Source organism: Myxocyprinus asiaticus, chromosome 48 (assembly GCF_019703515.2).
Source record: "Myxocyprinus asiaticus isolate MX2 ecotype Aquarium Trade chromosome 48, UBuf_Myxa_2, whole genome shotgun sequence".
Classification (NCBI taxonomy): domain Eukaryota; kingdom Metazoa; phylum Chordata; class Actinopteri; order Cypriniformes; family Catostomidae; genus Myxocyprinus; species Myxocyprinus asiaticus.
This window is the reverse complement of record NC_059391.1, coordinates 17140971-17160529: the sequence shown is the minus strand read 5'-3', so window position 1 is coordinate 17160529 and position 19559 is coordinate 17140971. Positions and strand designations below refer to the sequence as shown.

General features: G+C 39.2%; 1 pseudogene; it reads left to right on the top strand.

The window, feature by feature from the left end:
* The window catches only part of LOC127437349 (protein O-mannosyl-transferase TMTC3-like), a 34768-nt pseudogene extending 19934 nt beyond the window's left edge, over positions 1–14834 (top strand).
* Positions 14835–19559: the final 4725 nt, after the last annotated feature.

The window sequence follows — 19559 nt, the reverse complement described above, 5'->3', positions numbered from 1 at the left end:
TGTGAAAATCCCGGGAGATCAGCAGTTACAGAAATACTCAAACCAGCCGTCTGGCACCAACAATCATGCCACGGTTCAAATCACTGTGATCAAACTTTTTTCCCCATTCTGATGGTTGATGTGAACATTAACTAAAGCTCTTGACCTGTATCTGCATGATTTTATGCACTGCACTGCTGTCACACGATTGGCTGATTAGATCATCTCACGGATGATTGTTTGTGCCAGACGGGCTGGTTTGAGTATTTCTGAAACTGCTGATCTCCTGGGATTTTCACACACAACAGTCTCTAGAATTTACTCAGAATGGTGCTAAAAACAAAAAAACATCCAGTGAGCAGCAGTCCTGTGGATGGAATGCCTTGTTGATGAGAAAGGTCAACAGAGAATGGCCTGACTGGTTCGAACTGACAAAGTCTATGTGACAAGGAGGAGTGCGTGGCCGGGCCGAGAGGGTGCATGCCAGGCGCGGAGTTGCCCCAATCAGTGGGAGAGAGAGATAAGGAGGAGCCGGAGACGCCAGAGGGAGAGAGAGACACACACACGGAGCTGTGTGTGTGTGTGTGTGTGTGTGTGTCGACGTGTGTTTTGGTTATACTGAAAAGCACTTTTATGTTGTGTTTTGTTGAATTAAAAGTCTTTTGGTTGATAACCCAGTTTCCGCTTCCTCTTTTCCGATGAACAAGAGGCTTGTCTGCCACACTGGTGCCAAAACCTGGGATTGATGGAAGACACACCATCAGAGAGCCCTCACTGCAGACGGAGGATCGCGACGCCGAGGATACACGATCCGGTGGTACTGGAGGCGGAGGAGCCTTCTGCCGTCCGCCAGGAGGCGGAGGAGCCCGCTGCCTTTGCCCGGCGTTGTGGTGGATCGCTGCACAGCTAGCTGAGGAACGAATGGTGGTGTGATCGGAAACCGGAGTGTTTTTCTTCTTTTTTTCCTCTCTCTCTCCTCTCTCTCTCGGGCTCTCCTGCTCTCTCTCCCCTCTCCCTCCCCTTGTCCTACTCAGGTTTCCAGGAGGCGGGAAAGACCAGCCAGCGGTGGAACGGCCGAAGGGGCAACTCCTCCCCTCCAGGAAGGGGGGGGGAGGGAGTAGGTCAGGCAGGTTGGTTCCCTGGCCTGAATCAGGCGTTTGGGGGTATGTGACGAGGAGGAGGGCGTAGCCGGGCCATGAGGATGCACGCCTGGCGCTGAGTTGCCCCAATCATTGGGAGAGAGAGATAAGGAGTCGGAGATGCCACAGGGAGAGAGATGGAGACACACAGGGCTGTGTGTTTGTGTGTGTTGACGAGTGTTTTGGTTATGCTGAAAAGCACTTATGTTGTGTTTTGTTGAATTAAAAGTCTTTTTGGTTGATAACCCGGTTCCCGCTTCCTCCTTTCCAATGAATAAGAGGCTTGTCTGCCACAGTCTACGGTAACTCAGATAACTGCTCTGTACAATTGTTGTGAGAAGAATAGGGTTGGCACTGTTTGGCGGCGCGAGGGGGACCTACACAATATTAGTCAGGTGGTTTTAATGTTGTGGCTGATCGGTGTACATTATATCATGACATCTCACCGCGGTGCTAAATTCATGATATGAATGAAAATGAAATGAGACAACATAAGGGACAGAGGCATTTTACACATTCTTGCATATGTTGTGTCCAAAACTGCTCACTATTTACAACATAGTCACATATGCCACATACGTATATGATCATTATATGAGGAAATAGCGAGCAAAAATTATTTTATTTAAACACAGCTCCAGACAATATTGTGCAAAATGTAAGAAGTTACTTAGGCATCGCATCCCGATGAACAAATAAACATATTCTAAACTCAGACTGAGACTGACTTTAATCTGATTTTAAACCACACATTGATGTACTGTGGATCGGGTTTAGATTTCACGTGTTTTTTTTTTTGCTGTTCAGACTTCAAAACACTAATCAGATTGGAATCATATACACCAAAAAAAATTATTTTTGCTGCCTATTTGAACAAAGCTTTTGAGTAACTCGTTTCTTTACAGAGCCTTACAATCAGTGGTTTTTTCCATTGTTTTTCACAGATGCCTAAAGAAAATGTCTTGGTTACTCATGGGAGTTCTTCTAATAACATACGCTGTAAAGACGTTTAACAGAAACTGGGAGTGAGAATACACGCTTTTCACATCTGCACTAAAAGTACGAACACTTCCAAACACACATTAGTCATTTATGAATGCACATCTGGCCATTGGCTCATACATACTATATGCTTGTATTTTAAGATCATTACCATGCATAAATCCAGCTAGCTCCCTTGTAACAAAGGAGGAGGCTTGACATTAACAAGAGTACAATGAAGTTGATGTCTGGAAAATATGATTTGTATTGTCAGCCTGGAATGCCTAAAACATTTCAAAATTGTTATCCTCCAGGTGAACAAGAACAATGCCAAACTCTGGAATAATGTTGGACATGCTTTGGAGAATCAGAACAATTATGAGAGAGCTCTGAGATACTTCCTTCAAGCCACGAAAGTACAACCAGGTAAAGAAGTTACACACTTTTTATAGGTATTTAAGCATATATAAAGGAGATACTTCCTCCTATCCAAGCTTAACATGCAGTGACAGTCATAAGTAAGCCATTCATAGGTCGATTCCTCCAAAATGTGTAAACACTGGGGCTCTGTGGCACGATCAAAACATTTTTCTGTTGTTTAAGCATCCTGACCAGCCCAACGCAGCAACATTGACTCAACCAATGGCGTGAGTTTGGGATGGAACTAACTGTTTGTCCAACCAATGGTAGACCTTTTAAAATAGTCATTATTTTTGCATTTTGGTGATGTTAGTTTTGTAGAAATTAAGTGTTTAGAATTTAGGGGCGCTATTTTATGAGTACTAAGCGCATCACTGCGATACACTATTATACAGTCCATTCCATTTCAAGCACCAGCGATATAAACAAAGACAGGACATTCATAAGAATTTGGTTGTTTAAATGGAATGCGTGACATGAATTAGTAGAATAGAAATATGGATTTAAATTATTTTGTGCATTAACTGCATCCTTGTTGAATGTCTGGCATATTGTCAGTGACACGCTCCTTTTATTCGCATGGAAAATGTGGTTCTTGTCACGACTTGAATGTAGGCTCTGTTAAATTATAGAAAATGTAAGTATAACATTTTTCCAAAACCCTGCCCTCCAAAAAATATTTTGAGACCAAAACAGAGCAAAAGAGCAGCATTGTTTTTTCCTGTGGCTGTCAAATTCAAAAGTGGCACAATAGCGCCCTCAACTGACAAACATTCTGAATCAGCCTCAATGATCCGCTTCAAATACAACACTGTGGGAACGAGCAAAATGATTGACAGGTAAAAAGTGTCAATGTCCGCAGTCCGTGGATACATTTTTCTTTTTTGCTGTTTACAGAGTCTACAGCTGTCACAGAGACCAGTGAGATATCTCAGGACACTTATTTCATTAATATCTTTAAGGGAGTAGGAACATTTTTTGCATACTTTTCCATGGAAACATCACTTATAGCTCCTTTAACAGTGATTGTATCTGCCTTTCAGGTTAGGCTGTGGATCGAGGGATGTTTTGTTTTTTGCACACGCTTCACTTCTACCAGTCGTTTTTGCTTTAAAAATTAAAATTTTTTGGAACATCTATATAACCACCTCCCCAAATCCAAACGTTTACCCTCTCCAACTTCTTCCACTGGCCCCTTTTGAAGTGACTTAAAAATCTCCCATAACAGGTGGAAAAATACCATTACAAATTAGTTAATAAATACAGTTATCAAAGTTACAGTATGCAAGATTCAGAAACCCTTGTTATTAATGGCACTTGTGGCCGTTAAGTGAACTACAGCCAGCTACCTGTTGCTCGTGATCGCGCTCGTGCACACACTCCATAGGCCAAAACAATGACGTAACGTACAAAGAGACAACGTGATTCTCCGAAATCATGCTGACAGATGAGGTAGCATAATTAAAATTACACAGTTATGATTGTTTTACTTTGAGACTGTATATTTGACTCTCCAGTGCTGGAACGAAAACAAAATGTGGATAGAGGTCTGACTATGCGAGACTGTAATTTGAAGTAATCACTTTTCTTTGCATGACACATTGACTGCATTTATACGATAGCCTATGTCGGCATTAGCTAGCTAGCCAGCTTTATCAATAGCTGTTAGCTAAATCTGGTGGATGATGACAGTAGCTGTTTATAAAATAGACTGTACATTATAAATATGTTGTCACAATTCAGTATTGATGTGATTCCATCACAACCGTCATTTTTATATATCGATGCGCTATTGTTTTATAATAATAGAATGTATATATTTTCTGTATAACCAAGTTACGTTACACTAATGACGTTCATTTCATGTGTTATTGTAGTTTACCTTGCTGAATAATTACAGATTAACATTATGACAGTTACTGTGCAGGCAAGATCAAGTTAGCTAAAATTACACAGATCAATCCTTATATATTAAACTGTATTTCACATGCTTTGCCGTTATGTAAGCTTACCTGTCCAATAAGAAGAACGGCAATTCAGGGTCTGTTTTGATCCCCAAAACGGAACGAAGTTCCCTCCAGGAATCAAATGCCCTGCCGATGTTCACTCTAGTTTTCGCTCGACCATGATCACGTTCCCGCTTAGCTTTTCTTTTTTTTTTTTTTTTTTTTTTTTTTTTGGCTTACTCTGAGTTTGTGTAGGAGTCGGTGTTGTGCTGGGAGCCGGATGTTTGCTGGATTCCATCTCTAAGATAATGTTACCTAGTGTTGCAGTTTGTCATCGCTGTTGAATAGCGAAAGAGGTGCTATTACTGTCTGAGGCAAGGCTCTCGGGAGCGCGCATAAACATCACATCATTTGGATTTTCCCGGCAAAAGCGACCAGCTCCCTTCGCGTGAAAATCAGTCTACAGGCTTTAATAGGCAAACTAGGAAGTCCGGGAAGGGCTCATTTTTTAAGTTGCATTACAAGCCGTTCACACATTGGCAAAAAAAGGCAAATATTACATGAAAATTGTTACATATTGCACCTTTAATAAAAAAATAATAATTATAAAAAAAAAAAAAACTATAACCTCAAGAAAGTTTAAAACAAATCTCATACATTTTTGTTTCATAAAATGGCTACAACAGTAATTTTCAGGGACATAATTTGATGTTCCACTATATTTTCAGAGTTTGGACATGAACTCTATTACCACCTGATGGTGAAATCTACGAATTACAAATGCAGGAACTGATTTTAGACTTTGTGTTGAAAATAGAGGTGCTTCTGAAACGTCTTGGTGCAATTACCTATTTCTCAGGAAAATAGCAAATTGCGCTTTTTGCCACTTCATTAACATACAATACACCCACATATAGCGCAAATCCTCCCACCCACGCCCACTTGCGCTTTGCGTCGGCGCACATATTGCCCTTAGAATAACCACTCTCACGAAAATTAGATAAGGTGTTGCACCTGGTCGTTGCATGTAGCGCTGTGCCTAGCATGGTCATGAAAATAGAGCCGTAATTGTTTTTGAGGAACTAATTTGTAAATTATAATGTCTTTTGAAATGTTTTTGCACCATATTGCTTCAACAGCACAAAATACTAAAAAAGCTTTTATTTCCAAAATATTTCCTTTAGTTCTTTCTGAAATATTGGCAGTGGAAATTAACATTGAAAGTCTGAACTTATTTTAAACAAAACTAATCAAATACTCTAATTTGTAAATTAAATTGTGTGCTTTGAGATGTTTTGCACTGTATAGTTTTTACAGCACAAAAATAAAATTTTTTTTAACTTGCAATACATTTCCTTTAGTTCTTTTTAATGTATTGGTTGTGGAAATTAACACAGAGTTTGAGCTTATTTTAAACAAAACTCACCATTGAGATGTTGTTTTAGGGAGGTGTGGGAAATTCTGCCGTATTATTGTAAGTTTGAGACGTGTTGGTAAGGACAATTTCAAATTGTGGATAAGCTAACAAGAAGTTGTTTATGTAGTATTTCTGGGGACTCTATGAAAACGTTGACTTCGAAAACTATTTTCACACTTTCGCGTCTTGAGAATAGGTGGATTTAAGGATTTGAAATGAGAAGATGAGGATTTAGGTTTTGTATTCCCTCTACTATACGTCTGTCGTTAGGCTACCTGTGAGGAAGACGCTTGTGGCTGCCAAAGCCATCAGACTCTTGACATTAATTGTTATGTTGGTTTATTGAGCCAACATGACCCAGGAGATTCACCACCCAAGATGTGTTTTTCAGAGATTAACAATGTAAACACGTTAATGGATGAGGAAATCCTGGCCTGCCTATCTTTATTCATCACTTTGCTTTTCATAACAAAAACTCCATATCGCTTGAGTGTAGACAGAGGTTTCTTGGAAAATGCTGGTAGCATTATCAGTTTCACACATTAAAACATACTGACGCTTATGGTTAACTCCCTGGCATTCAGGGTTATGCAGTCCACATGGTTGTAAAAAGTTGTAAGGGGAATGCTTTCTTGGGAGGTGCTTTTCCACTTGCTTCCCAGTTTTTCCCATCATTCTCTCGTCCCAAATTAGTATTAAATTGGTCAGCTGTCTGTAACGGTTATTATAAAAAATGTTTAAGTGCGCTAAAGCTATATGAATCACAGTACAATATCTACTCTGTCTTTAAGATTTGCCTATGGTATTTTCTTGATTTATGATGTGATACTTATTTTCTTCTCTTCTAAGATGACACTGGGGCCCACATGAACGTTGGGAGGACCTACAAGAACCTGAATAGGTCTAAGGAGGCAGAGGAGGCATATCTCATTGCAAAATTGCTCATGCCACAGGTATGGAATGCAGTTATCAAGAAGCTGGGTTGTGTTTACATTTAGATTGCCATCACACTTTTCCGAAATCTTCAGACTTCAAGCTTTCATAAGCTTTTAGAGGTAAGTAAATCAAACTCAGCATCAGATTGCCATCATAATTGCATGCCATACATCGAACTAGATATCATAAGTGCAATTCCCAACAAAAAGTCAAGTTGATTATTATTAAGTAAATTATTAGACTGATTTATCATCTGAGTTCTAATCTGTAAGACTGTCATATCAGTCCAGTTGAGATGTTTTATTAGGTCTGGTGTTACGTAAGTAAACCAGCTATAGTACCTCCTCTCCTGTTCATCTTACAAACATCATACTTCAGTCCATTCATTGAGCCAAATGCAACAGCTTTCAGTTGCATGGCAAAAGACAACAGCCTATCTTATTTCAAGATAAACTCTCAAATTTCTACCTAAATGTTGGAAAATCCAACCAGCCCAAAATACATTTATTGAGATTTTATGGGAAGTAACTATGCGATTGTTTTTCACTGTGGGTCTTGGCTATGATGACACATGGATTTCCCTGCCTTAAAGAAAATGTAGAATTCCTAGAATCTTTTGTTTTGAAACAAGAGTATGTTGTACTATGCAAACATACTGTAACTTTAAGAACTTAAAACTTCCTCGTTGGTCTAAAAAACTTTTGCATATATAAGTGTTCCCATGGTCATGGGAAACGTGGAAATATCAGGTTTTCCAGGCCTGAAAAACTCATGAATTTCAAAAGTTATGTAAAAGTCATGGACATTTCTATAGACTAAACCTAAGCTCTGAACTGTTTCTAGTGATGCCTCTTTAAACCAATTTATGCATTTCGTATAGTAAAAGGACAAAAATATTTGCAATACATTTTAAACGCACCAGAACGAATGATTTATTGTCATGGCCGAAACCAGGCATGTCTTAGTCCTGTTTCAAATCTATAGGCAGTGGCCTTTGAACTGCTTATGGGTCCACCTTTCATGTAGGAAGCACATGGGAGGAACATATTGAATATATTATTTCTATACATAGAGTCAGAAATGTATGGAAATGTAATGTGCTTATAGCCCTTTTTAATGCATGCGCTCACTGATCTCTCCGGGAAGAAGTATGTAACCCGTGTGGCTCCCAACCATCTGAACGTCTACATTAACCTGGCTAACCTGATCCGGGCAAATGACTCTCATCTGGAGGAGGCTGACCAACTCTACAGACAAGCAATCAGCATGAGACCTGATTTCAAGCAGGCCTACATCAGTCGGCAAGTGTCTGTTTGTGCTGACTGTGTCAAGAATTCCTCTGTGTTTGTAGATTTATTGACGGGCCAAATGAAACTGAAAGGGTAATCAGTTATACAGCAGACAGTATTTTGCGGAGGTTATTGAGTCATGTATCACATGGACCAAACTATTGCACTGAAAGAAATGTATGTTTTTCTAGAAGTATTTTGACACTGGAGAATATCCAAGAGAGTACCGCTTTTCTCATTTAAAAAAAAATCTAGCACCCTTGTCTTAAAATTTTACACCCTTCCTGAACTTTTTTTAACTCTCCGTCAGAAAATATTTTGAATAGATATAAACTGAGATCCAAGGCCATGGCCTTTCAGATACACTATTATGACTATCAGGTGTTTGCTGTTTTTGTTACAATTTGCATCAAGTGAAAATTTACTTTATTCTCCTTTTGTGATTTCTCTCAACATGTCTTATCCTGTTAATGAAATGTTGATTAGATAAGCTATTGAAAGTTGATTTACTGGAATGTCATGGTTCTCATGAACATCAGGATTCTCTCTAAATCTATGAAGAGAGAGCAAACAAAACAGACCAAAAAAAATCAAAACCAAAACCTATGTATTACTCAAACTATTTGCCAAGAAAATATAGCTTAAAGAAACCGATCTTTCTTGTTGTACATGTGTATTGTATTTTCAAGCTGTCCTGGTAGAGGTATTCAAAAAATGTCTTCTGTTTCTCTCAAAACACAGAGGAGAGCTTCTATTGAAAATGAACAAGCCTAGTGAGGCGAAGGACGCCTACCTACAAGCTTTGGAGCTGGACAATACCAATGCAGACCTCTGGTACAATCTGGCTATAGTCAACATTGAGATGAAGGACACCTCGGAAGCTCTGAGAAACTTCAACCGGGCGTTGAACCTAAATCCACGCCACAAACTGGCTCTCTTCAACTCGGCTCTTCTTATGCAAGAATCAGGTTTGTGGGAACCAAAGATGCTTTGATACTGTTTAGAAACAGATTTAACCTGTTAAAGGGACAGTTCATCCAAACATGGAATTCGTAAAATCATTTTCTCACCCCTCATGTTGTTCAAAACCCATGTGATCATATGCAACACAAAAGGAGATGTTAGGCAGAATGTTAGGGACTGACAGCCTCAGTCACCATTCACTTTCATTGTATGGAAAAAAAGATGCAATGAAAGTCAATGGGGAATGAGGTTAATAGTCTGCCTACCATGTCTATCTGTTTTATCAACACTCTTTTTCCAAAGTTTACTGAATGCTTTACTTGTCTGGCACAATAATGCAAGATCTTTGAAATAGCTTCTTTTGAGAGCTATTTTTTATTTGATTTGTTAATCAGCATAGCATGTAATTTATTGATTAAATAATTGCCCTAGAACCAAGCAATCAAATATTGTTGCACAATTTTGTACTCCCTTATTCTTGATTTATCAAATCTCAGCTTAAAAAACTTTGGCTTTTCACCCAAAATGAACATTTTGTGGAACACAATAGTAGATATAAGGCAAAATTTTAGCCTCGGTCACCACTCACTTTTATCTCCTTTTGTGTTCCATGGAAATAAAAAGTCTTACAGGTTTGAAACAACTAGTGGTAGAGTAAATATTGACAGAATTTTAGAGGGTGAACTAACCCTTTAAAGTGGTCAATGTACTCCAGTAAAGTTAATATTTGATTCAGATGAGGTCAGACACTTAGACATCAGGGGCTTAAGCCAAGTTGTGAACCTATGGATCTTTGCGTGCCACCTCAAGGTAAGGCAGCAAGCTCTCACCTAATTCAGCAATGTTCTCATGCCTGGGAAATGTTAACATTTGATCCCAAAGCAATAACTTTAAATTGAAGGTGACTCATTGACCCTAACTCTGAGTTTTATGCCATTTTTTACCTCTAACTTTGAATAGCAGGAATAGACGGATGGATTCGTGAAGTTCGAGCGAGGCTTTAGCTAAAGTCCATTTGCCATTTGCCGGAGATTAGCACACCTACGCTGCAGCTGCAGTGTAAATAACATGAATACAACAGCTTTATTTGCACTTGGTTTTAGGACCGTTGTTCAGACTGTTTAATCATGTGACTGCAGAAGCATGCTGCGATCAATTCACAGGCCTGCTTGACACTGTTATTCTTTCATTTGGTTTTGTAGTTGTGCCCATCCATATTCATTCTCACATGAAAGCAAGTTTGTGAGTGTAAATGCTATCTGCAGTTTCCCCGCTTTTGGCCTAAAGTAGTTTTACTGAACAGTTTTCATGGGGTGATGGAAAGCTGACCGATACTCCTTACCCTCTTTCTAAACTTATTGTAACATAGGATGGTGAACATCGTAGATCTTGTTTCAAAGCCAAATAACAGAGCCAAAATACTAGAGATAACAACGCAAGGCATTCTGGGACATTTATCCTAAAAAAAGAAAGAAAGAAGAAAGCTTAATCATTTGGAAAAGGCACCGTTTCAATGGAAACACGTAAACATATAAAACCAGTTAATGCGGTTTAACAAACAAAACTATCTCTACCGACGTCAGTGAGATTTACTGCCCTGGTTTAAGTTATTATTAATGCCATATTTGAATTTGAGCTTGATTGCACGTTTATGATGTGAAAATAAAAATAAATGTGCACTGTACATAACAGATAACAGATTTGTATTAGATTGCACTACATACACTATATTGCCAAAAGTATTCGCTCACCCATCCAAATAATTGAATTCAGGTGTTCCAATCACTTCCATGGCCACAGGTGTATAAAATGAAGCACCTAGGCATGCAGACTGCTTCTACAAACATTTGTGAAAGAATGGGCCGCTCTCAGGAGCTCAGTGAATTCCATCGTGGTACTGTGATAGGATGCCACCTGTGCAACAAATCCAGTCGTGAAATTTCCTCGCTACTAAATATTCCACAGTCAACTGTCAGTGGTATTATAACAAAGTGGAAGCGATTGGGAATGACAGCAACTCAGCCACGAAGTGGTAGGCCACGTAAAATGACAGAGCGTGGTCAGCGGATGCTGAGGCGCATAGTGCGCAGTGGTCGCCAACTTTCTGCAGAGTCAATCGCTACAGACTTCCAAAGTTCATGTGGCCTTCAGATTAGCTCAAGAACAGTGCGTAGAGAGCTTCATGGAATGGGTTTCCATGGCCAAGCAGCTGCATCCAAGCCATACATCACCAAGTGCAATGCAAAGCGTCGGATGTAGTGGTGTAAAGCACGCCACCACTGGACTCTAGAGCAGTGGAGACGCGTTCTCTGGAGTGATGAATCACGCTTCTCCATCTGGCAATCTGATGGACGAGTCTGGGTTTGGCGGTTGCCAGGAGAACGGTACTTGTCTGACTGCATTGTGCCAACTGTGAAGTTTGGTGGAGGGGGGATTATGGTGTGGGGTTGTTTTTCAGGAGCTGGGCTTGGTCCCTTAGTTCCAGTGAAAGGAACTCTGAATGCTTCAGCATACCAAGAGCGTTTGGACAATTCCATGCTCCCAAATTTGTGGGAACAGTTTGGGGATGGCCCCTTCCTGTTCCAACATGACTGCACACCAGTGCACAAAGCAAGGTCCATAAAGACATGGATGAGCGAGTTTGGTGTGGAAGAACTTGACTGGCCTGCACAGAGTCCTGACCTCAACCCGATAGAGCACCTTTGGGATGAATTAGAGCGAAGACTGCGAGCCAGGCCTTCTCGTCCAACATCAGTGTCTGACCTCACAAATGCGCTTCTGGAAAAATGGTCAAAAATTCCCATAAACACACTCCTAAACCTTGTGGAAAGCCTTCCCAGAAGAGTTGAAGCTGTTATAGCTGCAAAGGGTGGGCTGACGTCATATTAAACCCTATGGATTAAGAATGGGATGTCACTTAAGTTCATATGCGTCTAAAGGCAGATGAGCGAATACTTTTGGCAATATAGTGTATGTATGTACGTATGTGTATAACTTTTTTATTTTTTATTATCTATGTCTTGCTGCAGTTTTTGTATTGTTTTTGTACTGTACACTGGAAGCTCCTGTCACCAAGACAAATTCCTTGTATGTGTAAGCATACTTGGCAATAAAGCTGATTCTGATATCCTTGTCAAAATTGGCTTCTCAAGCCATGGTCTAGCAATAAGTGCATCACGTTGTGGCGCTTATGTGGGCGATGAGAGTTTGAATCTAGCGTACACACTCCAGGATTTCCATTGTCATTGGAGACCTGGAAATATCAGGGAATTTTAAATTGTGCTTTCCATCCCTGAAAACATCATGCAAAGACTAAAATTGTAAAAAAGTTGTGGAAAATTCTGTATTAAATGTACTGCAAGTTTTCCCTTGTTTTGCTCTGCTCTACAAAGCCAAAACGCAGCAATTACACTAACACTGAAACTGAATAAAGGTGAATGGGAGACCACAACAAATGTAATTTTTGCTCACCTGTTTGCTCCAACAGCAAAAGAAAATATCAACAATTGTGCTTTCACGGCTTTTCAAAGAAAGATAAAAATATAGATCTCAGCATAACAGCAATAAGAAGAGAGTAAAAGGTTACATTTTCTGTCACTCCCTCAGCAGCTGTTAGAAGCCTCATCGCAGCTGTGGTAACACGATTTTTAAAACTTACTCCAAGGTAATATAATACAAAGTTCAATGTTATAAATTTACACCAAGTATTTAAAAAATTGGAAATATAAAAAAGTTTGCTACATTTATGTTGCTAAATTAGGACAAACTTGTCATAAGTGTCCATTGGAGATAATAAAATGGTCTCAATTTATTTTCTCTGAATTTGAGCATATTTGAACCAAATCTGTCACAGAACAGTTCATAATCTAAGAGAACCGATTCAAGTCAACTTAATTTTGACCAAATGTGTAGTTGCTGCATTTTGCTTTTGCAGGGCAGTGCTTAGCTCTAATGTATTTCATTAAGTTTCCACAGTAATGGAAAACATGAAAATATCAGGCAATTTTGAATTAGTGATTTGCAAGTCTTTAAAATGAGATCTTACAAATAAAAGGTCTAGTGTGATATTTCTTTAGTGGGTATACAATTTTCTAGTTATGCTCAGCTGTAAAATATTTAGTTAGCTTGAAATTTCTCTTTGTGAGAGCAGTCTCTATAAAATTAATTTTAAAAATCCTCATCCGGTAATCATGATCAGTTGGGAAAAGTCATAGAAATGTATTGGTCGAACAATGTGGGAGCCCTGACTTTCCTACACTTTACACATTCACATTTCTCCAAAAAACATATATATATATATATAATTTTTTTTTTTTTTTTAATAAACACCAATTAATTAAAATCCTATAATTGTATATACATTTTAATATATAAAATATATAAAATTACTTAAACTCTTAAAAACATTTGCATCAGCCTCGTCCTATCCTTTAATTTTCTTATTGCTTTTTATTAGGTGAGGCAAAATTTCGGCCGGAGGCTAACCGTCGCTTTCTCACCTATGTGAAAGAGGAGCCGGACGATGCTAATGGCTACTTCAACCTAGGAATGCTAGCGATGGACGCTAACGAGAACGAAGAGGCCGAGCGCTGGATGCGGGTGGCCATTCAACTGCAACCCGGCTTCCGCAGTGCTTTGTTTAACCTGGCGCTGCTCTATTCCCAGTCACAACGTGAACTGGACGCTCTCCCAGTGCTGGAAGAACTTATACAGTACCACCCCGAGCACGTCAAAGGCGACATCCTTATGAACCATCGCAAAGATACGCACGGCGCTAAGGTCTGTTTCGAATGCATTATAAATATGGACCCCAGCAATGTGCAGGCCAAGCACAACTTTTGCGTTGTGCACTTCGAAGAACGGGAACTGCAGCGTGCCGAGCATTGTTTAATGGAGACGTTAGCCATAGCTCCGCACGAAAAGTATATACGCCGCCACCTCGCCATTGTGCGCAACAAAATGACCGCCATGAGCGCCGCAGGACAGCCTATAACACCAACAGGGGGCAGTGTGGCAGAGAAACCGCAACAACAACAGGACAAAAAAGAGGAGGAGGAAGAAGAAGAGGAAGGGCGGGGAATTGCCTCGGGAGCTGGGAAGGGGGCCAGGAAAGAGAAGAATTTGAGGAAATCCGCCCCCGCAGAAAGCATCTGCAGTCAGGGCTACGGCCAATCAAAGAAGCTGGATGCAAGCCAGTCTGACAAGCGGACTAAAAGCAAATCCACAAAAGAGATTAAAGATATAGAAAAGAAAAGAGCGGCTGCCTTGAAGAGACTGGAGGAGATTGAGCGCATATTAAGCAGTGATTAACCTTGTTTATCAACCACCATACTATTTTTATAGAACTATTTTAAGCGTGAGAACGAGACTCTTTACTTTTCAAATTGAGCCCTTGTTTATGCATGTTTTCTCTGTGCTTTTGTTCGATTGTTTTGTTTCTTTTTTGTTTTAATTGATTGTATGATGTTGTATATTGTGGGTATACCTCCTTTTATCTGTGGCTTTAATTATGTAAAGCTGCAAGCAAAAAAAAAATATGCAACAAAAAAGCACAACTTTGGGTACTTTTTCTTAACCCCTCTACACAAAAAAAAAAAAAAAAAGAAAAGAAAAAACTCATTTTAACCATATAATTTTTTTTTATGATTGTTTATCTATGTATTCAATCACTGGATTAGTTTTTGTTACTTTTTTGTGTATTGATTGTTACCACTGACAGTTATTAAATGCGTATTACCCATATTAAAAAAGAAAACGAATGGTATTATACACTAGCCCATTTTAAAGCAGGGTCTCTGGGTGGGTCGTCAGATGGCTGTTGGGTTTAAGCTCAGAATACCCCTCCCCCACAACTATTTTCCCTTTGCATGACATCACGCTTCCTCATATTCTCCGGCGCTGTTTGTTCACATGTCATATTATTGCTGTTTTTTTTCCCGTCTCAACACAGAATCGTGTCAGTGTTTAATTATATCCCTCTGACATAAGCTGAATAAGGGTCACCACCCTCTCCAGCCCTTCTTGTCGATGCTTTTCAGTGTGGCTTCTGTTATTTTTATATTTTGTTATTTACTACTTCATGCATTTTCTTCATGCTGTACCATATGGCTTTTATACCATTGGGGCTCTTTTCTGATATGCTGATTTCACAGATTGGTCATGCAGAGGCTGACTTTTCCTTTTACTCTGGCTTTGGTCTCCTTTGCAGGGATTGTTGCTGTTTTTCAAACTGGCTCTTGTTCTGTCCCACACACACATCAGCCACAACATTAAAACCACCTGCCTAATATTGTGTAGGTCCCCCTCGTGCTGTCAAAACAGCACCTACCCGCATCTCAGAATAGCATTCTGTGATGCTATACTTCTCACCACAGATGTACAGAGCGGTTATCTCAGTTACCGTAGACTTTGTCAGTTCGAACCTGTCTGTCCATTCTCCGTTGACCTCTCTCATCAACAAGACGTTTCCATCCACAGAACTGCCGCTAACTGGATGTTTTTTGTTTTTGGCACCATTCTAGAGTAATTTCTAGAGACTGTTGTGTGTGAAAATCTCAGGAGATCAGTACTTACAGAAATACTCAAACCAGCCCGTCTGGCACCAACAAACATCCATGCGATTATCTAATCAGCCAATCGTGTGGCAGCAGTGCAGTGCATAAAATCATGCACATACGGGTCAGTAGCTTCAGTTAATGTTCACATCAACCATCAGAATGGGAAAAAAAAAATGTGATTTCAGTGATTTGGAGTATGACATGATTGTTGGTGCCAGATGGGCTGGTTTGAGTATTTCTGTAACTGCTGATCTCCTGGGATTTTCACACACAACAGTCTCTAGAAATTACTCTAGAATTTACTCAGAATGGTGCCAAAAACAAAAAACATCCAGTAAGCAGCAGTTCTGCGGATGGAAACACCTTGTTGATGAGAGAGGTCAACGGAGAATGGCCAGACTGGTTTGAACTGACAAAGTCTACAGTAACTCAGATAACTGTTCTGTTCAATTGTGGTGAGAAGAATAACATCTCAGAATGCTATTCTGAGATGCAGGTTGGCGCTGTTTTGGCATCATGAGGGGGACCTACACAATATTAAGCAGGTGGTTTTACTGTTGTGGCTGATTAGCTTTATAATCAAGCCTTAAAAGGATTGTTTACCCAAAAATGAATTTCTGTCATCATTTATTCAACATTGTGTCGTTCTGTACTTGTATTACTTTCTTTCAACGAAAGTAGATTTTAGGCAGAATGACAGCCTCAGTCAGTATTCACTTTCATTACATGGAATAAAGATTTAGTGAGAGAATGGTGACTGAGGCTAACATTCTGCCTAAAATCTCCATTTGTGTTTGTGACAAGTTCGTTGAAGGTGTAAGGAGGAAGCGGGAGATGGCGAAAGATATTTTATTTTTAAACAAAAAAACTCGCTTTTCAGCAGAATCTTCAAATGGCAACATAAACAGCACAGTCTCGGGGTGTGCGTGGTTGCTTTCTCTCTCCCTCACTGGCATCTGGCTCGCTCTTAAATCCATCTCCAACTCTCACTGCAATGACAGACAGCTGTTAGAGACAGCCATTGACAGGTGATGATCCTTACCGTTCTCATCTCCCGATCTCGCTCTCCATTCACAAGCCATCGCTTGACCACGCCCCCACCACCACAGTGTTCTATTGTAAAAGGATAATCATACAGGTTTTTGATTGTGATTACAGAATGTTACATTTTTAATTTTAATTTTCACTATCCCTTTAAGTGGGAAAAAACTTTTGAAACTAACATCGTCACATAGCCTGACATTTTTGTGGGATCTTTAAGCTTTGGTATTAAGTCTGAGATACTAAATCATGCTCTTTATCCACTGACACATGTTTCTTTAATATTTTAATATAATGTTCTGCAGATGGATCTGCAAATTGTTATGCTACCGGTATCGTAATCGCAGACATGTTAGGCCTATTGATTTCTGTGAAGCCGAAATATCCATGCTCTCTTGCTGGAATGCATGAAGCTTAGTGACAAGCCGTTGTTTTACTGTTGACTTTGAAGGCTGGCCCTGAAATATCTGCTCTGACCTCTCAGATCATCTTCACAGGAAAAGGGTACCAGAGAATGTGCCAATCTGTCAGACTATAGAAGTCCACAAAGCATTTAGGGGTTATGCATTTCCATATATTCCATCTACACAACACTGACGTTATTAACACTAATGTCGTTCTTCATACAAAAGGTGAATTTTCTGTGAAAAGTAATGAAATCATTAATGAAACTGACTGGGGCTATCAAGCTCCAAAAAAAAAGAAAAAAAAAGTGGTCCATATGACTTGTGCACTATATTCCAAGTCTTCTTAAGCTAGTTCATCTGAACAGTAGCAATATAAGATGCGTGAACATATACACACTTTTTATACATTGATCCAGTTTACAAAAGCAATCTGAATTATTTGTTCATGAATCAGGTTCTCGAGTTAAACTCAAAGACTCAATGATCTGGTGACAGTGATTAACAGCTCACTGGATAGGAAGATTATCAGTGAATAACAACATACATTTCTGTTATTCCTCACACAATCGCTATATAGCTTCAGAACACTTAAAATATAGCACACAATTTATATTGACCACTTTAATGGTGCTTTTTTGTTAAGTCTACGGTAACTCAGATAACCACTCTGTACAATTTTGGTGAGAAGAACATCATCTCAGAATGCTATTCTGAGATGTAGGTTGCTGCTGTTTTGGCGGCACGAGGGGGACCTACACAATATTAGGCAGGTGGTTTTATTGTTGTGGCTGATCGGTGTATATACACTGCGGAAAAGAGTTTGGATTAATGTACAGATTTTGCTGTTTCGGAAGGAAATTGGTACTTTAATTCACCAAAGTGGCATTCAACTGATCACAAAGTATAGTCAGGACAGTACTGATGTAAAAAACAGCACCATCACTATTTGAAAAAAGTCATTTTTGATCAAATCTAGACAGGCCCCATTTCCAGCAGCCATCACTTCAACACCTTATCATTGAGTAACCATGTTAAATTGCTAATTTGGTACTAGAAAACCACTTGCCATTATATCAAACAGTGCTGAAAGCTATTTAGTTTGTTAAATGAAGCTTAACATTGTCTTTGTGTTTGTTTTTGAGTTGCCACAATATCCAATAGACTGGCATGTCTTAAGGTCAATATTAGGTCAAAAATGGCAAAAAAGTGTGAAAATAATTTTCTCCAGAAACTCGTCAGTCAATCATTGTTTTGAAGAATGAAGGCTATACAATGCTTGAAATTGCCAAAAAACAAAACAAAAAAAAAAACTGAAGATTTCGTACAAAAGCATACACTACAGTCTTCAAAGACAAAGGACAACTGGCTCTAGCAAGGACAGAAAGAGATGTGGAAAGCCAGATGTACAACTAAACAAGAGGAGAAGTACATCAGTGTCTCTAGTTTGAGAAACAGACACCTCACATGTCCTCAGCTGACAGCTTCATTGAATTCTACCTGCTCAACTCCAGTTTCATGTAACAGTAAAGAGAAGACTCAGGGGTGCAGGCCTTATGGGAAGAATTGCAAAGAAAAAGTCACTTTTGACACAGGAAAAAAAAAAGAGAAAAGGTTAGAGTGGGCAAAGAAACAGACACTGGACAACAGATAATTGGAAAAGAATGCTATGGATTTTAACCCCATTGAGCTTTTGTGTTATGGATTTTTAACTCTATTGAGCTTTTGTGGGATCTGCTAGACTATGGCAAGTGCTACAGTAAGTGTGGGGTGAAATGTCACCTGAGTATATGGACAAACTGACAGCTAGAATGCCAAAGATCTGCAAAGCTGTCATTGCTGCACATAGAGGATTGTTTTGATGAGAACTCTTTGAAGTAGTTTAAAAAATTCAAATTGTAATAGTAATTTTTCACGTTATTAATGTCCTTACTATACATTGTGATCAGTGGAATGCCACTTTGTTGAATAAAAGTACCAATTTCTTTCCTTAAGAGCAAAGTCTGTACATTATTCCAAACTTTTGTGTATATAACCAGTGTATATATTAGAAATGTTTGGGATTGCAAGTAAAGAATATTAGTTTCCACGAAATCATAGAGCTCACTTAGAACTCATTGAACTGCATGTCATATTTCAGCTTCCCTTCTTAGCTTGAGTCTTCATGGTGCTTCTCAACAAAAATGTCCAGTTATTATATTTTCCCCAATCATATTTTCTTGGTGGTTGCTATGTTTTAACCAAAAACCTATTTTGTTTACCTCTTTGATTTACAGTATTTACCTTTTACTTCTTGTATGTCTTTTCTGTTTTCGGCTAATATCCTGAGTTATGAGTGGTGGCAGGTCTTTGGTTATCCAATAAAAATGGATTACTACAGGACTGTCTCGTAAATGCTACTTTTTACACATTCTGGCATCAGCAAGCAGCAGGGTTTGAATAGCCAAGACACAAATATGAGTTTTGATGTGTGCACAGAGATACAAA